The 25,868-nt window shown below is 37.2% G+C and overlaps 1 long non-coding RNA gene across 1 annotated transcript; it reads left to right on the top strand.

Moving 5' to 3' along the window:
• Positions 1-904: 904 nt before the first annotated feature.
• On the top strand, positions 905-25,400 carry LOC112944292. The gene is made up of 3 exons (XR_003248743.1): positions 905-1,062; positions 24,530-24,612; positions 25,331-25,400. It is a non-coding gene; the product is annotated as an uncharacterized LOC112944292 (long non-coding RNA).
• The last annotated feature ends 468 nt before the right edge of the window (positions 25,401-25,868 follow it).

The raw sequence follows: 25,868 nt of genomic DNA, 5'->3' as shown, positions 1-25,868 counted from the left end.
GAATTGTGAAAGTCTTTTGGATGATAAGAGAGCTCTACTTTCCACAAGTCTAGCGTAGTTTTCAACATCATTTCATCCACTGAATCACTTGATGAGTTTATATGGACGTGGATCCACTTCACAAACTATAGGGAGCTAGATAAATACAGAATGTTCTTTTCAGTCAGTGTTTATCATCCTATTTGCTCACTGAAGGAAGCAGTCATTTATGAATTTAAACTGCTTCTCTTCCCTCCTTTTTCCTCCAGGCTTTACGCAGGGACAATTCATGAAATTCTGTGTATCATACTTATTTCAGGAATAATTCCAGAAGGAACTCTTGTGGATTTGACAGAGGTTTATTTTAGAAAATGGTGACATTCAGTTATAAAAGAAAATGTAATATGTGAAGCACTATATGTTATGTAGTGATAAACCAGCAGTATATAATGAAATTGTGAAAATACTATGAGTAATTTGAAATTTCAAATTAGCTAAATATTGAAAGAATCTAAACATGTTCTAACAGTCAAGTTATCTGAGATGAAATTTGTATGAATTTTTTGCTTTTTTTCTCAGTTTGATTTGAAAAATTAAAATGAGCATTTAATAGGCAAGCTATTATATAGAATGGATTTTTTTTTTATATATATATATATATATAAAGATAGAGAGAGGTCCTGTTAGGCCCTCTTTAGTGAGGGTCTAACAGGGAGCTTGGTGTGGCAAGATGATTGCCCGATAACACAAAAATGAAGAAAATGTTGCCCTAGCTTCCATGAAAAGCAGTGTTTATACTCTGTAGAATCCACAGCAGAAGCAGTGACAGTGGAGGTCCTCCTTGTGTGAAATAAAGTTGCTTAAAGAAAACTATACAAGTGATGCCACAGCTTGTGCTTTATATGTCATCTTTTTCAGATCAGTGTTCTCTTCCTATCATACGTAAAGGCATAAGAGAAAGGAGAGATACAACAGTGAGGAAAGAACAAAAACAGCCAAGATGGCTTCAGTGAGAACCAACTTTTCTACAAATATCAACCTTTCTGGAATTTGATTCAGATCACTCAGGACAGGCCATTCTTGGTAAGTGGATTCCAGAGCTGCTGCCAAGTTATTTGTTTAAAAAAGCATCTCTGCCAACATTATGACTAGAATTTTTTGCAACCTAACCCCAGCTAATGTTTTCTGATTTATGCAAGCTACTTGTCATGACTCCCTTATCATATCAGATACTACTACTCRGCTGCTTGTGAGTGGATCAGTGACACTCTGACACTGTGAATCGATGTCTGTCAAAAGCAGAATTTAAATTGCTGTATTTAGAGCAGGATCTGAACAAAGATGCATAGGTTTGTTTTGCTTTGCTTCCTCTGTTTTTTAACATGTTGTCTACTCACAATGTAATAAGGCAAAATACAGCATCTCTCTGCAGCAAGTAATATGTTACCAATACATTTTGTTCAAGTAAATTTATTTAATCAAAGTTCTTATCTGACACTGAACACATCTCCATGAGAATTACAGAAGACTATCTTAGTGAGCTGAATAGGATGACATTAAGACTTAAGATATATGCTAGATTTCGGTACTGTTCTGTTGCTGGGACATCAGTTGTATGGTTGCATGGGTGGATATTATCACCAGTTTAAAAATGGGTACTTGAACAGTGTTTGCCCAGTGATGATAGAATCAGAGGTTGTTCCTTAGTCTCTAGAGCATTCCTCAATGCATTTCCTCAGAATAATGCTAATGCTGCCATCCCTAAGCCTTCTATATATAAGATTTATATAAGGCACATGTGAGGCTTGGACACATCTCCAATAGATGCGATGAAATATGAAGGCCAATAATCTGAGAATACTTTATCTGGAGCAGTTGTTATCTGTCAGCTGTGCCCAAGTAAGGAGATTCAAATGGGAACAGGTATAGAGATGATCAAGGAATTGATGAACAGAATTATTACCGCTTGCAGGCAAGAATTTAGTTATCACAGATCCAGACTGCTACTTGCCCTAGAAACAGTACTATCAAAATTTCAAACAGGATACTATTAGTAGGCACTGTTTACCAAAGGCACTGCCAGCAAAGACTATGCTGATGTAACTGCTACAGCATATAGGACATACATGTACAAACTGCAAATCTGCATTATCTGCTCCAGTACGTCAAGTGAGGCTACATGGACAGCAGCAAAACAGATAAGATAATAATACTGCTACTTTTTGTGGGTTCTTTTTCTTTTTTTCCTTTTGTTTTCCTTTGTTTTCTTTTTTCTTTTTTTCTTTTTTTCTTTTTTTTTTAATATAAAAGTAACGTTTACAACAACCTTAATGCTGAGCTGTCATTCCCACCTTTTGGTTTGGCATTATTACTTTTATTTAAGGTATTCTTGAAATACAATGCTGCCCTCTTGAGGTTACATAACACTTTTTTGATATTTTAGTTAGATTTAGTTAGTTATAGAGAAAAAAAGTTGWTGGAAATATTGCAGAAATTCTCTTCCCTCTTTCTGCAGTGGAGTGTCTGTGCCATTCCAGGGGATTCCTAGGGAAGATGAATGATAGCAGCTAGAGACAGATGTCGAATATGTTGGGAGTGATTTCTAGTGGCAGAAAGTTTGGCAGCATTCCTACTGTCAGGACTAGAGTGAAAACTTCCTTTTGTGCATCTAGTTGTAGAATATTTGCTGCCTGTCTCTAGAGGTTTGTTTCAAGCCTCACTGTGTCAGTGTGAAATGGGATTCAGTCTCTATGTAATGATTGGTGTATATAAAGAGTAAACATCAAAAGAAAAAAGAAAAAGCTGAATAAATAGATTACCAGAGGTGTTGTTACATGACTACGAAACAGACTTGCTTGTTGGAATGAATGTGTACGTTCACTCTCAAATGATCAAATGGATTATTTCAAGGTTAGGATATACCTGATAAGTTTAGCAACCATGTAAAGAAATTTCTAAATCTGAGAGTTTTATTTCAAATGAATTTCCATGAAGAGCTGTATTTTTTCTTATAGTCACATGTCCTTCTTGATTCAGGCTAACTGAAAGCAGAACAAACATTTGGTGGACTCTGTTTGCCCACTCAGGACTCAACCATGCCCAGAATACCTCCAGAGTAACCAATACTACTCCTTTTATGCCAATATGATAGCTACAAAAAAATAGCCGTAGGAATACAGGCTGGACGAGCATATCTAAGGGTAAGTTCTCAGCAGCAGGATACCTGTACCAGCTACAGTAGTCTGCTTTTTGTAATGCAGATATATGTATAATTTACAAAAGAACAGGTTGTGAGACATGGACCATTCTGAGACAAATTTTAAGAATTCTTTTACAAACATGGCCAGAATGCATATTATATATGTGTTATGCAATACATGAGCAAGATTTCTCATCTGAAATCAGAAATCTGAGGGKTTTTTTTTTTCTCTCCCAGAAACAGAACCAGGCACATATGAGAACTGGTAGGAAATAGGTATTTTTAAAATAATACATCCTACATTCTTAAAGGAAACCTAGTTCCTTGGAAATATGTTCATTTGAGATAAAATATTATATATGCAACTAGTTTGTAATGTAGCCTTATAGGCAAAGGGTACTCTAGGTGATATTTTGAATGTAATCTTCTAGAGCAGTGCTTTTCAACTTTTCTGCAGAATGCAAGATGTTCCAAGAGCAAACTTACTAGAACATCTCAGCAAAAGCTGATGTAGAGCTGCTGTTGAGATTCATGCACTTTCCATACCTGTTTTGGACCCCAGAAGTTATGGAAAACACTGTGCTGCGGTTCTGGTCTTTCATTAATGTCAAATTAACCTTAAACAGGAATATTGCTCGTGCATGCCTAGTATTGATTTCTACTGTAGGCCTGCTGAAAGACATCTGATGGGAAACCTAAGCACATCTTTAGGTAGAAGCTGTAAAGTATCTATATATTTGTGTGCCATATTTCATCCATTTTTTTCCGCCAAAATTCTGTTAATGTCTTATTTCTCTGAACTAACATGTCACAGCCTTAACTATTATCAGGAAAGCTCAGGTTTTTGTATGCAGTAGAAATATGCGTCAGTAAACACAAGCAGCAGCTGTGAACCCAGCATCTATAAACTGTGCTGGTTTATATATCAGTTTTCTTTTAAAACTGAAATTATAAATAACAGTTTAATGACTAGGTCCAGTTCATTTTGCCTGAAGCCACCTGACCTTGAACTCCCAACTTGATCTGATATCAAGTTAAACAAGGTTGGTCTGGGTCTGGACACAAGTGTGAAGAATCAGGAAATGACCTTGATGATTCGGTAAGGACACTTTCTTGGTGATGGTTCAGAGAGGACACATAATCATTCAGTAAGGAAAGTCTTTCTCCTGAGTTAGTATTGAGCAAGATGGGAGACAAAGATGCCGGCTAAGGTGCAGTTTCATCAAAAACTTGTATAGTCTCTCTTCCTCTAAATTATAGATAAGATCTTTCTTTCTGTCTTGCATTTTTTATATCCAAACTTGAGAAATTTTTCAGAGTATGAAATAGATGAAAGAAAATACATTGTTGTATTAAACTAGTTTCAAGTTGCTTCTTGGAGGAATATAAACAAAATTCATTTTGGGAAATCCTACTACAGTTTTTGAAGAAATCATATATGTAAATCCTGTAAGAGCAAAATTGTRGTTTGTATTACACCGCGTTCCTGTAACAATATGGTAGGCATCTGAAATTTAAATGTTCATATGACTCGGGCAGATTTAAGTATGATGTCTGAGTTTGTAACATGATTTGAAGGTCTTATGGATAGCATAGTTCTTCATTCACCCTATAGGCAGGAAAAGACTGAGGTCTGCATTACTASAATTCCTTTGCTTCTATTTTTATGGCATTATTTTACTGTAATTGCTATAGGCATCATTAGTGTAATTAGTAATAATAACACAGTTGAAATTAAGATTAGATTATCAAAAGCTTTCTGCAGTACAAAGTTGTTCAAGCTTCATTATAGGTAAGAATTAAATTTTTAAATTTAGGAAGATGTTACATCGTGAAGGTTTTCTCTTTTAAGCATATTTTAAATATGAGATGGTGGTGAAACATCCTATGTATGTGACCTTCTGAAGGCCATGGTAAGAAAAGACTTCTAGGTTGTTTTGGTAACAAGCATATCACCTGCAATGGCAAAACAGAGCAGATGGAACTTATAAACATTACATCAGATCTGTTGCTAAAGATAACATGTTTGCTAAACTTCTCAAAATGCCCCGATGCCCCAAGTCATCTCCTTGTGAGCAGAAGCAGGACTATTTCCTGCTAAGACTGGGTCGTGGAGTGCTATACTATTACTGCCCCAAAATATTGATCTTATGAAGTGCAGCTATCTTTATTTTGTGTAAATAAGAACAGGCATTCTCTCCTTGAAGGTCAAAAAGTGTGCCAGCGGATGCAAATAATGGAAAATACCTGTATGCTAAGGACATGGAAGTAAATTAAATTAAAAACATTTTATTGAAGATATGAAATTAATCTATTTTAAGGAATCTTTATCAGTAGGTTGATGAAAAATGTATACCTTTCAGTATACATGACTGATATACATAATACATATACTTTGAATGTTGCATATATATACAACATAATACACATACTTTGAATTCAACAAAATGAGGTTTTGATATTTAAWTTTTTTTTATCAAGCTATAGTATAGATCTTCCTAAGTTTTGGAAACTTAAAAATTAGTGGATTTAATACTCTGTAAAATAGAGGTTTGTTTGGGTTTCGTAGTTCTTGTCAGAGATCATCAAGCTTTGGAAGGTGGTCTGGTGAAAATGGTGCAGAGAGTCCACTTGGGAGAGATTTGAAAAAAAGAAAAGTGGAGAAATAAGCATCTAAAATTAAGTCAGAGCACTCACCCGCATTTCCAGGAGGAAGTAAGTTGAATTGATAAATAAATGTTTTGTCAAAATTCATAAGGTTTAAAAAGATTTCTTAGATATTCCAGTTAATTTTAAGCAAACTGCCAAACCAGAAGGTGCTGTTAGTGCTCTTGTCAGGGCTGATATTGAGGCTGCGGGAACTAACCCAATTCAGTAAATAAAGCAACATAGGTGTTGCAAAAGTCTTTCCAGTTGGCAATCGGAAAAGCACTCAGATTTGTWATAAAGCAAAATTCTGGGCCACTGACAGAGATATAAGCACACAACTAAAGTGCTTTTATTATTTGTTTGATTTGTTTAAAATAGCCTTGCAATAGAACCTTTTCCACAAAAGCACTGGAGCTCCTCAAGCACCTTTTCCTGTTCCCTGATGACAAGCAGTATGGCTGCAGAGCCTGCCTCTAGCAGTGCCCCTCCGTATGTTAACAGAGAGGAACTCACAGGAGACTGGCACTGACTTGAGGGTAATTATAAGAGGGCAACAAATGTATGTCACGCTTAACAGATTTTRCCATTTTATTCTTTATATTTATACTGTATCCCACAGACTGTGCTGAGATACCTGAGCCAGGTATCTTTCTTACTTAGGCCTTACTTAGGAAATTACTTGAGAGTGTAGGGACTGATTTACCATACTGAGAGGCAAGACAAAATTAGCCTATGTTTTTTGTGATCTCTGGCTGTATTATATCTACTACACCAGCCAACTTCTTTAGAACTACCTTAAAGACCTCTTCATTAACACAAGTGGCACTTCAAATGTGCTCTTGAGGCAGTTTTGTTTGTCTTCCCTTCCAGTTCAGAATTCAAAGCAACAGCACAATAACCTTGCCACAAATCCACAGGGTAAAAAGACATTGGCATTGTTTGAGGCGCAAAGAAATTAAATATTTGTGCATTGTTATTTGGAGAGATCATTATTAGGCCTGCAAAAAAGGACTTTTCTTTCCTACGTTTCCTCCAGAGGACTATTTCTCCTCTATGAGTAGAATTGAGCACAACGGCAGTTACATGTGCTTCTCCGACACGCACCGGTGTTGACTTTCCACATTGTGCTCATGGTGAACACACACTRTTAGACTCCTGCTTAAAGCTACAAATTGCCACTTGAATTTGTCAGTTCTTACAAATAAGTTTTCTTTATTTATAGAGTAACTTTGTGCTCTTAAGAGACGTAATATTTTCATACCAAAGCCTATCATACCATACTGCAATTTTCTGCTGCCAAATTTGCATGTAATTCAAGCTTCGAATTATAGTTAGTCTATTTTTTCCCATATATATGATGAGGCTGGATATAAACAACAYTGTATATAATAAAAATATGAGAGAGAGGATTGCAAAGCCAACAAGGGAGAAAGATTAGCAATTTTGTATGACTTCATTTTGGAAAGCCAGCAAGTTTGAAAGGCTTTTTTTTTAAAAAAAAGTCACTAAATTTTCCTACAGTGGCAAAGAGATTTGTTATTATTGTTTATTAATCAGGCTAAGTCTGAAATGATCCTTCTCTTTAAATTTACAGAGCTGATACCAATCTCTTTGCCTAATTCAAGGAAAACTAAAATCTTATGTTCTTAGAAACATTATGGAGATGTTTTGTATTTCTTTCACTAAGATAACAAGCTGCTCTAGAACTTATGTTCAGTATATTTAGGAAACACTCCTCATATTAAAACAATTCTAATAAACCCTAGAAACTGCTTCTCAGCTACTTCAAAATATAAGAGATTTTTGATCATTTGATAAACTTCATAGAGTTGGAAGAGGGACAATTTTTTTTTAGTTAATGAGAAATTGATTCTGACATTTGGTGACAAGGCTGACTGAAGAAGAAATGAATGCACTTATCAAGTACTACTAAGCAAAAGGATGTATTTTTAAGAACAAATTACTTGAGGATATTAATCATACAGCAACAGATGTGAAACCATATTTCTGTAAATAATCATTAACTTATCGTTTCTGGATACGTGGCTCAAGACTGAATCRAATTACCAACTACCTGTCTTATCCATCAATAACATGAAAAATAAGTAAAGCAACTTAATACACCCTACATGCATTAGAAAACATTTATTACCTAGAGCACACAATGTTCATCACTCTTTCTATCAAAAGAAGCAACTATAAGTAAAAGTAATTATTTCTTCTTCTATTACCCCACCGTGACGAGCCCATTGCCACCGCTATCCTCTTGCATGACACAGTGAGCTTCCTAAAACACAAAATTTCAAGTAGTGGCAAAATTCTTTTCTTGCTCCTCCCTTCCCATCCTTTCATGGTTACCTAGTAGATTTAAAGCYCTAATTTTACTGAAGCGTCTTCAGATTCGTAAATTATCTGTATTAAATACTTAAAGCCAAAATCACTTAAAATTAACTTTCCTCACTTGCATTTCAAATACCTATCCAAAATGCTCACTGAAATAACTTTCTATAGATTCAGCCAATAATCCATAAGCAGAATGACATAGGATCACCTGGGTCATTGCATGATGCTATCCCAAGAAACAGGGCATTCTCAAAGTGAGCTTAGTAGATCTCTGCTCTGGGATTTATAAAATGCAATAAAAATTGACAAAAACACAAATGCAAATATATTTTAAAATATAATATTAGCATTGTCAACATGGAAGACTTTATTTACTGCCCAGAAAAGAAAATATTCGGAATAGTGTCATTTGTTTCGGGGAATGCACAAAAAAGTTTCAACAACTAACACGCGGTGTTTCTTTGCAAAATACCCTTTGCATGATGCTGAAGCTGAAATGGTTTTTGCCCATTGGTATCTACATTCTTGTGAGGGAAGGTCACAAGTCTCTATTATTACTACTCCTTTTGGATTACCTGTCTTTGTCTTTACACAAGTGCAACAATAAATAAAGGCAGTCTGTTAATATAGACTAGAGGTTAAACTGTTATTGATTGTCACATTTTATGGAGATAAACCAGGAGAGACCGCTACCGACCTCACAATTTCTTTGCCTACAAAATAAGAGTCACTTATTTGTCACAGCCAATGTGTGTACAGTAAGAAAGAAATTGGACTCCTCCCTAAAACGGAGGCTTTTACAGGAAAGCTTGAATTCTGTCTCACAGCCTCCAGCGTTTCCTTCCAAAAAAATCTTAAAAGTAGATTCTTTCGTTTTCCTCTATTCTTCTCTGAACTATGCAAATACTTTGTGAATTATCTCCGTCTCAAATTTGTTTTCAATACGATATCTTCTGCTGATCAAACGGCAGCTTCTCTATCTGCCATAGTGTAAGAACAGAAGAAGCAGGAGTGCTTTAGTGAAAATATTTAGACTCATCCAAAAATAATAGAAGGGGCAAGTTCCTTTTTCTGAGGTGTATGTGCTTCTGCTTGAAATGGAGAAAATGCACAGTAAATTTTTTTGTGTGTGTAAAATGGTAGATACAAAAGATGAAACAGTGCCCCTTGCAGGGAGCCTTATGTCCCTGCTGCTTCCTGGCTTTGAAAGCTCACATGGAGAAATTTCAATTCATTTTCCCTGTTTAATGAGCTAATTCCAAGAGGGAATATTCAAAACATTGATATCCAGAAGAAACACGGCCTTGCTTATATTACCGAATAATTTTTAGTACAGGCTATAAGAAAGGTGGATAAAATTYGGAATGAAAGGAAATGATGTTTTCATTGCTATTTTGACATTGCCATTCACAAGCGTGTGCGTTAGATGTGTCAGAGTGTGTCTGTACCACCGCACCTCAGATGGCAGCGTGGGGTTCGGTGGCAGCTGTGYGTCGGGCGTCCGAACCGCCTGTCTCGCCAGCCCCCGAGGGGAGGACTCGCTTCTGCCTGTGCCGTGAGACTCAAGCGTCAGAGTGAGCTCTTGCCAGCTGGCACATCCCAGACAGGGGGGACACCACAGTCCAAGTGGTTTCTTAAAATAATTAATCCTATTGGTGATGCGCAAGCTGAGGTAGACTCCAGCTTACATGCTGGTTTTGCAGGGAAGAAAAAAATGGAGAACTCTAATCAGTACGGAGAGGTGACATAATCCTAAATGTAAGCAAGGAGTCATTTGTTGGATGCTCTCTAAATTACTCCTTTAGTTCATTCAGTAGTTCACAAATAGTTCATTTTTCACAAGCTGTGCTTTAGGGAGTTTTCACTTTGGATTAGGTATTTTTGTCAAGGCTTAAAAGGTAAAGTTAATTTACTTCTTATGCTCTTTACTTCTTATGCTCTGCCTCTCACTTCTTCTGATGGTTTTCCTTGAAGATGTAGATGGAATAACCACTATTATGAGCATGCTTCTAAAAATACCGAGTTATGGAATAAATGGCTAGTATTTCTTACATCACTAAATAATTCCTGAAAACAATTTAAATCCATAAAGCAAATTAGACCCTTTGCTTCCCCGTGTGAGCCAAACTGTCATACTTCYGTTTATAGCTCTAAATCTCACTGTTTGCATAGCTATTCATGTTGTCTTATTAAATAGTTTCAGCTGCAGTGAAACTCATGTCTAAGCATTTAAATCCCAAGTCCTTGAATTTACTGCTCATATCTTTAAGGCTTAAACAAATAAACAGGAATAGTAGAATTGCTAATTGTTAATAAATCATATGTACTGGCACATGTATTCCTGAGTTATTTGCATGATATCTGATATACAGTGACATAAAAACTCTGTATTTTTATTTCCAGCCCAGATGGGTAGTTTGAAATATGATCTCAAGAATCACTTAGTCTGCGATCAATATTGTATTAGTATTATGCTTAAATAAGGATTTTGTCCTCAAATATATCTTGTTATTCACTTATTTCTAATATTATTTCACATTTCTTTAGCTGCAAATACAAAGCTGAATTTGCTGGAAAGCTAGTGCTACACAATTTACTTGGATTGATTCCTTCTGAAAATATTTAAAGGATTTGTTACTAATCACATTAACATGCAAGTTAATGCAAGTTAACTGGCCACATGATGACCTGGTGTCACTGTCCAAAATTTCTAGCCCTCTGGAAGCTTTATGGAGTTTTTCTGAAATGACTGTATGACACTTTTCCCACTACTATTTCCTGTAGTCTCYGTGTTTCTTGTGGCAGCCTTGCTAGGCTGGTAAGCTTTGCTGAGAGCATGAAAGGTAAAGCATCCCTGCCTCACGCTCACACTGAAAGACAGCGGTTGATAGGTGGAATTTTAGATTTCTCCTGCATCAGGTGTAATTTTTCATTTGCTCAATTTCAGGGTGCAGCTTAGTAAAAATCAAATGTAGGGAGTTTTTAAATCAAGAGTTGCATTTATGGATTCCAAGAGCTCTGGAGCTGAGCTACAYAGAATTTTAATGATGCTTCACTGCTGCCAATTCTGCTGCTCAGCAGCAGGAAAGTGGGATTTGCTCMTGTGGGAATGGCTGGGCAGAGTGGTAAATCACGCAACACTTCCCAACAGGGGCAATGTCATTCCAAGTAGCCACAGTAGACTCTATGTCTAAAGCATTAAAAAGACCTAACAGGTCTACACTTTATAGCAGCAATAGTTGCCAACAAATCCCTGCAAATAGAAACAGATGTGATCAAAATATCCATGAACAACAGTGTGACACGACAGTGTCCTGCAACTCTTTCAACAATGCTTCTGAGGCAATAATGTTCACCTGATGGCCCTGTGCGTCACAGACACTCTTAAGAGTAATGCAATAAAATGACTTCATATGAGTCATTTTTGTGAAGTAAATTGATATATCTTTTTTTTTTTTCCTTGTGGAATGACTGTGTGCTTTGTGAATGTTTTAATATCACTTCTACCCTTTTTTCCCCTCTCATTTTACAGTTAGCAGTAACAAGCATGTAGTAATTAAGAGACAGAGTGTAATCTACAAGTCATAAAGCTATTTATATTGAGTATCAGAAAAAAAAATAGGAATTTTTGTTTTGCTGAAGATTGATATGCAAGAAAACTATGAAGCCAGGAGGCACTTTACAGGAGCATGTGAAATGAGGAGGATGGCAGTAACTGGAGTAAAACTGGCAGGTCCAACCAGGGATGTAGGACAGAGCAAACAGTTTTCTGGAAGAGAGGCTGGTATTTGTTTTAGGTACACATTGCACATTATTCTGATGAGAGGAGATGTGATGGTTGAAAATAAGTCTTTATGGGCTTTTACATTTCTACATTCCTCTCTTCACTGTTTTATATATTCTTCAAACATTTGCCTGAAAATTCTTCTTAAAGAACAAGCTATAAAATGCTGCCCTGAAAGAGATGGCAYAGCTTGGGCAGTAAAGCATTATTATTTTTTCTCCATAAAATGCTCTCAAGTTTTTCAGCTTAGTTCCTTTATTACCTTCATGTAATAACTTAGAGCTGGTGAAAAGAGATAGGAAAGTGATGAGCATGGGGCAGGGACTCCTGAGAAGAGTCAGGATCAGCTGAAGCTTAGTGGTCAGTTGTTGGTGTCAGCTGTGCCAGGGTATCTAGCACCATAATTTTTAATCATATGACATAGGATAAAAACAGCATTTCTGCCATTACTGAGGAATGTGTATCAGGCTAATGTAAGGACTCTGAGCAGAGCCCTTATATGCCACAGTGTTATAATTCAAAATTTCTCTTTTGATTTGAGATGCACAGATTTTAATTCTGCTCAGCTGCTAAAATGAAACAGTTGTTTAGGCCTCAGAGTCCAATTCTTCTACTGTATACAAATATACCTTAATAGAAAGCTAAAAAGAAAAGATGTTGCACTCCTGTCTGAATACCAGTGGTCTTGGTCTGGGTCCAGACCTCCATCCTGAGCTAGTAAAGAGATTTCATAATTTCAAATTAGGAAGTTTTATGGCCTCTTATACCATTTCTTGCTGTAGCCAATGGCTTTTTTTCTACCTTTTTTTTTTTTGTTGTTGTTGTTTTTTTTGACCTATCTCACTCTGTGCAAGAACAAGTTAGAAGCAGAGCTGGGTGTGAGTTCTTCTTAAAGCCTTGCCTGCAGTGTAATGATGTTAATTGCCTCACAGCTGTGAGGAGTTGTAATCACTGTTGTAATTTAATTGCAGTGCTGGTCTGCTGCTGTTGTGTTACTGTATGCTTCAGTAGGGAATAGGCTCCTGTTTAACAAGTTGGGAGGTGTTAGGTAAGATGCATGAAGTGCTAGTTAAGTCCTTATATCTGTTTTTGAAAAGCATGTTTGAATAAATGAAGAGTGTGTGTGCGCTCTCTCTTCACTAAGAGAAGTTTGCTTTTTCTCCTCATTAAGATACAGAAATAGTCAAAAGTTATCAGAGTGAGATCCCATATTAAGCCATAATCAATCAGTCTGTAGTTTGTTTATGATTTCAGGTAGGGGAAAAAAAAAGGGATTTGTTCTCTTACTTTCTGCAGAAAGTGGCTGGGTAAGAAATAATTGTCTCAACCTGTGAGATTTTTTCAAGGTTTTGAAAACCTAAGTTGCACAGAAGTCAGAACTTTACTCCAAGACTAATCAAGACAAAAAGACAGATATTAAAAAGTCCAAGGAAATAATTTTCTTTTGTAAATGTTTTTTATTTGGGTTTGTACTTCAAAATGGAGTCAGTTTTATCAAAACTTTATGATGAGCTCTCCTGATTACCTGGAAACAGTGGAGGCTGATTTCATTACAGCATTTGTAGCTTACTATAAATACTTTGAGTTTTCTGTGTGTTTTAAAAACACATCTGTTATCAGTACAGAGTTTTTAGTTTCATGTACTGCTAAATATGTGTCCCATTATATATAGCTTGCCTGCTTAGTAACTGGAGATCAAGGGAAGGTAGCAGAGGATTCCTCAAAAGTGTATTTTAGATGCAGCGGGGTACATAGAGAACAAACTCTTCAGTGGATTGTTTGGGAAACCTAATATGAGACTTGCACAAGAATGCTAGAATGTGTTTAAAAAATGAGAGATCTGCCAGGGTGCTGGAAAATCTAATCAGAGGTACAGTAGCTGCTGCAGTTCTATAACAATAATCTGCAGATTAGGTACAAGTAGGAGTAAGGAGCCTGACCACCAGTGAACAGTTTAGTTTGGTAACTGCACAGCTATTTTATCATCTCCAGTGCAAGCATGTAAGTTTGAGATAATATCTTAGTGTGCAAATTACAGGAGGGATGATTACAACAAAATATTGAGGTATGCTTGCTCAGAAAATTTGCTCGGCCACAAAAACAGTGAATTGTATAGACTATCCTCTTTATTTGGAGTTAGCTCTTGGAATTATCATCCACAAAACATGAAATATTATGCAAAAATCAGTAAGGTTGGAACATTCTTGCCATTCTGGTTTTACTTAATTTCAGTATATCTAACTTAGCTTTAGGAGGAAGTGAACAGAGATTCTTATATTTCGGAGGTGCCAGAAGCGATATTAAGCAATATGAGAAACATAAAGAAATGAATCTGCTTTATTTCCATGCCTTCTATAAACTAAGCAGCATAATAATGTGAACGGACAAGCAAATTAGTGCAAGCCTTGTGAAGCCATGTTTTGTGTAAATGCTCTATGAACTTTCCTCTCCATAACTTGTACTGGAAGATGCCTGGAGTCTGTTTCTTTCTGTACTAAAATATTTTACAGCTCCAGTATCATGTGCAGGGAAGGGATGAGGTGAAGGCTGTCTAAACCTGCCTAGATTCATAGGATGAGTATGTAATTCCCTGTTTGTGACAGCCTTATTCCTTTGGGCTATCCTGTGCTTATACATTTGTTGTTCATTTTACTGTGTTGCACATTTCACATCTTGCTCTGCCCTTTTATCTGCATTTGCTGTTTTAGGTTTTTTTTAACCCTCTGTGTTAACTTCACATAGGGTGTTATTTCTTGTATTTCTCGTTCCGATATTTTGCAAATGTTAGCACTGACTTCCTTTATTTAGAACTAAAGGCGACTCCTGCATTTTGCTTTTGAGGATTGGAAGCACCTACCATTTCCTTGTACTGTGATGGACAGAGAGTCCATCTGCAGCATTCATCAATTTGGGACCAAGTTAAATGGATACTTTTTATAATGTAGGCAACTTTTCGAATTCTTTAGAAATGAGCATCATCATCATAAYGAGTTTTGAGACACTTCTGTAGTTAAACATCAGTGTTATTATATCAGARCACTCAGAAATGGATGTCATGTAACCATAGACGTACTGCATTTAACTGTGCCTGCTCTGTCATAATTTCTGTGTAGTTCCAGAGAAATCCAGTAATGCTGTAAGTTTTATCCATTTAGATTTTACAGAGGAACTCTCAAACTGGTTCCCAGAAAGGTCTTCCAAATACTCATTTGTATTTTTCCTTCATTGGGTRTTTTATGCTTGTACAGTTTGAATTAAATAATTTTCATGTTGACAAAATGAAAACCATRGTATTTACATAAAATTAATCTGAATACTGCAGATGCTGAAGATAGGCATAATTTTAGCATTTTTTTTAAAACTGAATTTATTGGCTATGAACAAAGTCTGATGAAAGAATAGAGAGAAAGAAGGGCTTATTTCCTATAAATGCATTAGTTTTTGGAAACACGATCCAATTYACCAAGAGATGCTGTAATTGTTGCCTTTACATTTTAGCTTAGGTAGGAACCTCAAGGGAAGCCTTACTTTGACATACAGAAACATTTGCTAATCACTGTGTGTCTATTGGTGCTCATCAGTGGAGTCTGGAGTACTAGGAAGATGATATTATCATCACTTAATTGGCCTGTGAGCCAGCCAGATTTCTGAGATGTTAATGAGTCCATTTATCCTTCTTTGCAGGAGCTGGGGCTTGATTAGTCTTGTATTTTAAAGATCTCTTTTGTGCCCTATTTCAACTGTTTTTCATATTGAAGACTTTTTAAAACTAAATAATAATATGGCATACTTCATTGTTTCTGATATGTCATGCAGAGAAAATGAAATTTTTCATCTTTGCTCCCATTCAGGGCTGCCAAGTCTCACATTGTATGTGACATTGACGCTTTCCATCTCACGTTTTCTTACTGTGGCACCTGCAGCTCRGTAACATTTCATAAACAGCACAATATCTCTTTTGCTCAATGATTCCAGGTGCCAAATACAGGAGAGAGACAAAACCTATATTTTATTTCCATGTGCCCTTCTCTGTAAAGGGATCTGACAGGCAGTGCACCCATCTCAGCTCACTGAGGGTTGCATGTTGGGCCCGGACAACGTGGAGAGCTGTACCTCCTATTTCTGTACAGGTACATTATAGTTCTTTCTCCACCCATTTTCCTCTCTCTCAAAATAAGCTTTAACGTATTTACTGTTTTGTTTCTGGAAAAGTGATTCACCAAAAGCCAATTTCAGTAAAGGGGGCAGGAGGGCTCACCCCCATGAGCATCCAGTGCAGTTATCAAAGAGGAGTTTCCTATCATGATGCTTGAAGCCTGAATTAGCTGCTCCAGATAGCAGTTTGGGATATGCTCATTGTGATGGTCCAGGAAAAAAAAAGAGAAGCCTTTGTGAGTATCTTCCTTCCTCCTGCAGCCTGCCTTCCCCTAGAGTTACCATATCACTGAGTTAGAAGCTAATGCAACAACCCTATTAAGGCAGTGGCATTAATTAATCTGACATCGATGACATACATGTCCTTGTTGCATTTGGAATAAGTCATTGGCCTTTTCAGCTGACAAAYTGCTGTTGTTCAGTTTACTTTTGCTTAATGCACTTGATCTGTGAGAAGAAAGACCTCTAGTGTTTTATCTTTTGTGGCTCTTTTGTTCTACCATCCTAATTTTCAGATGTTTTAATACTGAGAGTTCCTTCTGCAGGATTTGTGACACACTTTCATTAAATTAGCATGGCCATCATTACAAAAGTGAAACCTCCAGTGTTTTTTATACTTGCCCTTGTTACAGGAAAATGCCCCAGTGGAACGGCTGAGGCAGGAACTGCTTCAGGATCTTTTGTTGTACTTCCCATTGGCCATTTCACAAGTTAATAGAAGACAGGCCTTCTGCTAAAGCAGCCAAGGCAGTCAAACTTATAATTTCAAAATACTAGCTTTTCCGTATAGACTATATTGGTTTTGTTCTGATTCTCATTTCTATACTTTTAATAAACAATTTCATGTGCTAATGGATGCAGGTTGGTAAATGAAAAATCATATAAAGAGTAACAATAGGAACAGTTAATAGAAACTAAAGTATGTACCTTGTGTAGAAACTGTTACGGAATTAAATGAATTTAACTGAATGAGCTATCATTTTCAGATCACCAAATGATAACCCTGATTTACTTATATTACTGTACTCCTTCTCCCTGTAGCATTTCAGTCATGCTGTTATTCCTATGAAAATCTAGCAAGCTTGGAGAGCAGTATTGTAGAATATCTCTAATAACTGAGTTATTAAGCAATGCAATTCACTCACTTGAAGCCCGGAGAATTAAAGGGGCTCTGCATTTTCCACAAGGCAATCTGGGATCATTGATTGGATGGATCTAGAGAAAATTTCACACATTCCCTGATTATAAACTTATTTCTCCCCTGCAGATGAGGAAAATATTAAAATGGCATTTTGATGTATGAAAAGATTGTAGGGAGAGTGATATGAGTGTATATGAGACTTAGAAGAAGTTCAGAGCTATAGCTCTAGACAGATGTGCGCGAATGAGTACATGTTTACAATAGCTGTAATATCCTGTACCATTTTGGGTAATAAGACCATCCAAAGTGGTCTTATTATTGATYGGAGGAATATATGATAACATTGCTCAGGAAATTGCTTTTGCTGGGAAGTCCAAAAGGCATGGTGAGTGTTGAATGCTCTTTCAGAATGTCTGCCTTCCCCACGCCTCCGAAACTTCAAAAAGCCCTGCTTGACTAGTTGTGCCTTCAGATTCCATGGGCTGAGAGTGCCAGTGCTGGGCAAGATTTTGCTTTCATGAGTCCAGTGTGGAGGAGCAATATTGTCACCGTCTGGAACAGTGTTATAAATACAACAGCACAATATCTTGTGGTTAACAGTGCCGTTACAAGGGAAACTGAGGAACTAACTGAAACTGGTCAAAACTGAACAAAGGTGCTGAATAGAGCCCCCTGTGTCACAGCAAGACCTGCCACTCAGAGTCCCACCAAAGGTTAAGGTCAAGATATTGTGGATTGGAGTCACGCTAATACTGTTGGATAACTGTGGCATTGAAAATTGGAACGGCATCAGGAATTCTTATCTGGATTTTGCATTCTATAATTGTTATGGAAAAGAAAGGGCAGGGAGGGATAGGCCTGTAACTCCCTAATACAATGGTTAATGACCCTTCCTTGCAGGCAGGGATCTTGGAGATCTCCCTTAGGATGGATTTAGAGGCATTAGAGAAACAAGTTGGGGAGCATTGTAATCATTGGTGGCCACTGTACTCTCTGGAAGATAAAGAAAGATGTCCAAAGAATGGAACTTCAAGATATAATGGAATATTGTAACTTGTTGTTTTGCAGGAGGCAGGATAGGTGGATAAGTTGGATGAAATCCCATGTATAGATTTGGGTTTTTTTGTTTGTTTCTGAGAAAGATCATAAATTGTTGGTATCTGATTTGAATGTGTTGATGATGATGATGCAGGGCAAAATGAAAGTCTATCAGTGTTGTTAGGCTTGTAGTCTGAGAAAAAGGTTTGAAAGAATGTTTGAAAGTGGATGATGAGGAAGACAYGCAATTGTTGGTCTCAGGAAAGGAGATTGATGAAAAAGGAAGTGAGGTATCGAGTGTAATTGCAGGTGGGATTCGAGCACAGCAGAATGCTGTGATTCAGGCCCCACTGTGAGGCACTGAGAGCAGAGAAAATGCCCGTATATATAAAAGTTCCTTTTTAAACTGAAGATTTAATGAATTGGAAGTCATATCCCTGCCCCCAAAATATCAATATATATTGATCCTTCAAAATGATAATTGAAATCATAGTCCAGATTGGCAGGATTTACAGGTGCTTCTGAAAAAGCACCCACGGAAAACTGAATGGTATGGGATAAAGCTCAAGAGGAAAATAAGAGACAAAATACTAGGGACAGACCCGGAGAAGAGGCACTGGAAAAATGTGTGTGCAAAAGAGCAGTCGGAGAACTGGGACCTCTCCCATCTGCATCTATTTCGGAGGCAGATTTACTTATGGTTGGTCAAGAGGACTCAGATTGGCAGGGACGGGGGCTTGAGAAGTTGGCTACCCCAGCCAAGCGCCCAGTTTCAGGGACCTTGGGAAGCACAGATATACATRTTGCAGGAATTACCAGACAAAGGAGACTGAGGATAAGGAAAAGCAAGTTGAAGCTGCCTCTTTGGACATCATGAGTGCCGTGAACCCTTTAGTCTGGGCAACTGAGAAACCTGGAAAAGCAGAATGGGCAGACCAATAAGAGTGGAATTAAAGCAAGGGCGAAGTCTGTAAAATGAAGATAATCCCAGGATGAGATCGAAGGGCTATCAGTCAAATAGTGGCTGATGTATATCCAGTGGTACCTAGCCCTTATACTGTGTTCACAACAATAAAGAAGTAAAATGTTGGTTTTACAGTTCTGGATTTAAAAGTCACTTTTATTTATACACACACACACACACACACATATATATATATATATATATAAAAATATATATTCTGTGGGAAGAACCAAGTCAGAAGCTGTTCATGTTTGAATGGGAAAGGCCCACAACAGGATGCAAGATGAAGTAGTGCTGGACCTCAAGTGTTTAAGAATAGCCCTACTCTTTTTGGCAAAAGAAGTTGAGCAGCGGTAAGGTATGAAGCCTAATATTGCCTTGTTGAAATGTATGTGGTTAGACAGCCAGAGGTACTGCAGCATTTCAGACCTGGGAGATACTCCCTTACAAAATCCTAGCCAGGAGTTATTTATTGATGGAGGCAGTTTTGTGGAAAAAAGCCAGGTACGTGGTTATCACTAGAAGAGGCAAAGCCATTGCCAGTAAATACCTCCATTCAGAAAGCTGAATTGTTTGCTTTAACATGGGCTCTGGAGTTCCCACAAGGAAAGCAAGCCACTATGTGTATTGACTCAGAATATACCTGTGGGGTAATACATGCATACGGGGGCAATTTGGAAGGAAAGCGGATTGTTAGAGGCCTAAAGAGATGGCAGTGATGCACTGCAAGGCGCACCAACCTGTAGCAGAGGAAACAGAAGTCCTGCACCACAGCAAGGMCGTATGTGGAGGAAAGCTGCAAGAGTTCTTCAAAAGGACACCAAAGACGACTCCCAGGGGTCCCAAAAGTCTACCAGGAACCACTGAAAGGATGAAGGGTGCATACGTGTGACAGAGGGGCATATTGTAATTCATTCTAGGAAATGGTATGATGATTTTGAGAAATTTTAATGCATACGTATCAAACGGGGGGATATAAGCCTTGACAAAAGCGACACAGTAAGCAYGATAGGTAGAGTGATCCCCCACGCATCCAGTGCCTGCTTTTTAATTCTACATTGGTATTAAGAGATTTATTCTTGATTTCAGTGACAATATGACAGGGTTGTTACCTGGGACCTTACTACTGCAATCGTCATCCTTTTTTCTGCCTTCCTCTGAAGAGTTTTCCAGACAAACTGCCAGTTGATGCAAGTTGCTCTCTAACTTCATAGTCAGAGCCCCATATGTGACTGACAGCTTTACAGTGCATGTGGTGTTTTTCTACAAACTAAGTGTTTGTAGAAAGTTGCAAAATGGGCAGAAAAGCTTTGAGACTTCTTCCTGCCTCTGTCCTATGAATATGCTTCACAAGTTTTAGCAGCTTTAGCTTCCCAGACTTGCTGCTGCAGCTTAAGTTGGTAAAATCTGAGCCGCTAGTTCTCAAGTTCTCCCTTTCCATGGTATATTGAGCATGAAGAAAGCAGTGGAATTTGTGAAGGCCCCAAAGGTCCATTAAGTATAATATTTATGATTAATTGACCAAAATATGCCACTAATCCTAAATAATGTTAGGTTTGTAATCCTATTATTTTCCTAAAAACTTAAACAACACAAGTGATCTCTATGAAAGAACTTGGTATAAAAGCTTCACATCAAAGTTATTCCTATTATCAAGTAACTTCTAACAATCCAATTTGTATTTGYAATATACATGCATTTCTCTTCCATTATTGAATATTCATTTCCTTAGTATCCTAAATACTCAACTTAAAACCACTAAGTATCTTTAAAAACTAAAATCTTACCAGGTAAGTGAAGGGGGTCCTTCCAGGGTACCCCCACAAAGCTTATATTACTTTATTGTTTAAAAGTGTTTTTCAMAAAAAGAAGCAAAAGACAGCATATGGGAGATTTAATATTTCTAATTTTATCTGTCCATGTAAACATACAAAAGACAAGGAAATTACATTTCAGATTTTTGAACCAGTCATGTGGTGAGCTTAAAAACCGCAGAACTGATCAGAAAAATRCTTACTGATCAAGGAATAGAAAAAAACACTGCTCTGTGGAGTCATTTCCACGTTCTGTTTAGAGGCCACTGTGTATTTTATTGGTGCTTTGCTCAGTGTCATGAAGCTAATGAAATGACTGGTCATGTGTTACCTTGAATAATCTGTTGTTGTTYGGGGTCTCCTTAAAAAAAATTACTATCTAAACTGGAAGGTAATGATATGTGATGATGTGATATCTAAATAGTTTTTGTAAAGATATGAGAACACTTMATATAATTGGTTTCTTTGAGCAGCCTTGGCATAATTATATTGCTGCAGTGAAATGCTGTAACAATTTTCATTTTCTAATTCAGAGTTTTGAATGTCATCTTAATCAAATATTATTAAAATAATCTCAACCAACTGTATTATGTGTTATATAATTCATTGAATTACATAAATTCTCTGAATAAATTCACTGAAAAGCTCTTCATGCAAAGGASTTTCACGAGCCGATAGTCTGTCACAAAAGTGTATTTTAACTCGGGTTTTATTTCTCCTGCTTTGTGATAATGTGTTAAAGCAAGTCAATTTTCTCTTCACTCCTTTTTACTTGTCTCTCTTTGTCTTATCTAATTGAATAGTCTTTTCCTTTACTGTTTTGTACCATGATCTGATTAGGCTGGTTTTGCCTCCAGCAATTGCCAGGTTTCATCTATGCAAATCCCACAAGTACTCTAACGCTTATGAGAAGGTCTATCATTTCATTAGATCTAAGTGTAAGTGTAGATCTATATGCTATGAGTATGGCCCGTGGGGGRGTGTTTATTTATTTATTTGAAATAACATGCTTTTTGAATAACATGCTTTGAATCTCATAGTCTGCTATAAGATCCATTAGGATTATTTTTTAACCAGAACTGCTGATGTTTATTATGTGTACTTACTAAAATATTGAAGTAAGCTTCTATTTCCCATTAGAAAGGTCTTTTAAAAATACTCTGTAACCATGAGGTATTATATGAGATGATGTTCTCTCTTGCTTTTATACCTAGTTTGTGATTGTACAGAAAAATCAATTTRCATATCCTTAATTTTGAAATACTGTTATTAATTGCTTGTATATTAAATTCTCTTATTTTTGCTCAATATCATCTAAGTAATTTTCCTGYTGAGGTAAGGAAGCATTTCTTGAAGAAATTTCTTAATAAGAAAATGCCTTCTAATATCAGTTTCCTAATCATCTTGCTCAAGATGTTAGTGTTAGGTTAACTAAAGTAAGTTTCTCAAAAGATTATTTTTAAAAGGGTACTCTACTTGGTTCATCCTATTAACCCAGGCAACTCAGTACATTTTTTATGTTTTCAAACTCCCATTATCTAGTGATTGTAGTATTCTGCTTTTCTTCCTATAGTGAGTATAGTAGAATTCATTTATGATATGACATGTTACAGGTATGTGATATAAAAGAAGAAAACTTGRAAAAAAAATGAGAAAGTAAATGCAGGTCTTTTAAACACAGGTTGGTTTTCAACCGTCTCCCTCATGTTTCCAAAAATCCCCTATTACTCAAAAATGCAGTTCGCTTGTGGTCAGCTATATATTTCCCCTTCTGTACTACCATATAAGAGTCCTACCCTTTTCTTGCTAGCAGTCTTTTCAGTAAAGAGGGCACCTATTTATTCATTATAGCTTTTTCTGCTAGCTCCAGTCCTTGCAGCTGTTCTTGCATCCTCCTTCACAGCCTATTGAGGAATGTATTTTCTGCTCATATTAACATGAACATTTCCAGGAACTTGCTAGGCTACCGTTGTAGTTTTTTGTGCATGTATTTGTATACACACTTAATAAAAATTGTATATATACTTATATATGTGTATATAGAGTAGATTTTTAAAATATCTTGTGTATTTTCTTTGCATGCCCCTACCTTCTGCAAAGCACAGAGGATRCTTTCCTTGTGCACGTAGCAAAGGAGCCCAGCTCACTTGCTTGCAGCAGGGCTTCTGTGAGACCTTGCAAACTGAGAGGCTGCAGTACAGGAACTGGTGCACGTTTCTCATCTTCAGAAAGCYCTCTCTATCTCAGCAGCATGTGGTGCTTTCTCTTTGAATAACAGCTATATTGTTCTGTAACAGAAACTGCCATATCGAATTGCATTTTAACTTCACCTGCAGAACAAAACAAGACATTTAGAACATGCTGCTTTAAAGAAAATGCTTTGTGAGAGCAAACCCTGGAGAGGGAGAATGGGCAGAGCTAGGCCCGGAAGAGGGAGTACATGGCAGCCAGGTGACCTGCAGGACACTCCATGTCCCAGTACCACCAACCTCTCTCAGGCCTACCAGTGACCATCACTTGATGCTGCCAGGCAGGACAAAGATTTTAACTTTGTCCAATTTTATCTTGGACAAAGATAAAACCTGAGCAGCAGGAAAAGTGGTTGCAGTAAATGACAGTAGTGCTGCCAGCCATTCCTTCATTTTGTTCCTGGCTTTAACTACTGYAGCCCACAACATGGTCTGTGCTTTGCAGAGCTGAGCACTTCCCATCCTAGGCCCTTTCTGAGCAGCTCTGCGTTGCTTTCAGCTGTCAGAGGGATGTGTCTAAGGGCAGCAGTCACTGGCTATGGTAACACTGACACATCAGTAGAGCAGCGTGCTGGCCTGGCTTTGCTGAAGTTAGCTGTGTTGTTTGGTCTCAAATCACCATAAGTGAATGGTTAGTGCCTCTGAGTTTTTGTAAGTGACAAAAATAACTTTATAAATGAGTTGCAGCARCACGCAGCAGCATTCAGTGCTCCTCAAGCAAAGCCACAACAGAGCAGAGGCCGTCACCACTGACCACCCTTCACTGCCACCTCACGCCTGTCTTCCCCATTTCTTTTTTCAGCTCTCGTGCTGCTTGGGGCTGCTCTTTACCTCCTGCTCCCGCAAATGTAACTTGTGTGAGCATCGAAGTTCAGAGCTGAGCTAGGTCACTGCCCAGCAAGCTTCCCTCACCTGGCATCTTCCTTTTGTGTCTGCTTTAGTTTCGCCTTCCATATGCTGAGGATGGTGACCAGTTTTGCAGGGCCCTGCTATCTCTCTGTTAAAACTTTCCATCAAGGGCAAGTAGTATTTTAGAATTTGGTTTGGTTTGTTTCTCCAAATTTATAGCTATTATAAACACAACCATTCACTGTGTCTGGCCCCACATTAAAATATACTTAATAGTTGTAGTCAAAAGAGGCTAATTTGCTCCACTGTGATAATGGTGGGGTTTTTTTTTTTCTTTTTTTTTTCTTTTTTTTTTTTTCTTTTAGGATCTTTGGTCATGGCTGAGGACCTTAATGACAAGCTGGGATCTGAAGGAAAGACGGACTTGGACAAAGAGTTGGTGTTAAATGTATGTTAGATTTTATTGTTATACTCCATAATGCCTAGTGAGCACTATTTGCAAGTAATTTCGGAAATTACCCGGAGTTTTTCCAAATATATTTGCTTGGAATTTCTGGTTAATATAGAGAAGGCTGATAACCATAGCAATAAAAAGACAATATATGCAATTTTATTTTTTTTAAATAAAATTCTTAAAGTTGAGCTATTTGAAGAACATAGTGTAAATAAAAGCAATGCWAATGCTAATTCTTTCAGATAGTTTCTAGTTTTAATTTTCAGTAGTGTTTGTTTGTTTGTTTTTGGTTTTGATTGATCAAGGAAAGAGTAAGGTCTCCAGAAGTGACTGGAGTCTGTTTTATGCAAGTTAACTTTACACTAGCTCCATCTTGTGGCTGACTATCTATGATCTGAAGAATAACAAAATATTAGCTCCCTAGGGAAAAAAATAGTCAAAGCCAAAAATTTTTAAAAAGCTGTTGAGAAGGGCAATTTTAATTATAATTCATTTTATTGGAATTATTAGTAATATAAAAAAGGGAGGATTCCAGTGGAACTGGAAGCACCTGAATGTTAACTCAGTATTCMGTGTGTAAAGCCTGAGTGTTTAGTATTTGCCATATCTAAGTGGACAGTTAGAATAGTGGCAGGGAGGGGTTTAGCTAAAATACTATTACAGAGTTGTAAGAATCACATGTACAGTACCAGTTATCTTTTATTTCATGCAGGTATTTAAAAATGATGCTGCTGATCAGGAGTTTAACCTTGAAGCTGCAATTAAAAATGTTGAAAAAATGTCCAATGAGCTGAAGAAATTAAATGGTAATTCTGAGGTCATTACGCAGCTAGCAGGGAGATGCTGAGGCAGTGTTTGGAAGAATGTGCTCTTGTGAATGGCTTGTGTTTTCATTGTTACAGAGCTTTTTTATTATAGTGGAACAATAACTTTTCTTTTGTTCTGAAAAGTTAATGAAACAATATTTACGTAAATATGGAATCATATTAGTTAAACATGGAAAAAGTTCTGTTAAAGTAGTTCTTGTATAGGAGCATAATAGTCTCCCATGAAAGTACTGCTATTACCCCAATGCTAAACCTTCTTTAACTGCCTTGGAGTAAAGTGGAATAAAACCAAGTCAAGATGATCTTTTTAGTTTATCAGAGTTGAGGGGTGAACACTTAAAAGTGCTGCATTAAACTGCCCTTCACTTCCCATTCAGTAAATGTCATGACAATACATTGTCCTTTGTCTTACAGTGGAAAGCC

Source organism: Nothoprocta perdicaria, unplaced genomic scaffold, assembly GCF_003342845.1.
Source record: "Nothoprocta perdicaria isolate Ctin4 unplaced genomic scaffold, notPer1 scaffold_165, whole genome shotgun sequence".
Lineage (NCBI taxonomy): Eukaryota > Metazoa > Chordata > Aves > Tinamiformes > Tinamidae > Nothoprocta > Nothoprocta perdicaria.
Note: the sequence above shows the minus strand (reverse complement) of the source record. Positions and strands in the feature narration are given on the sequence as shown.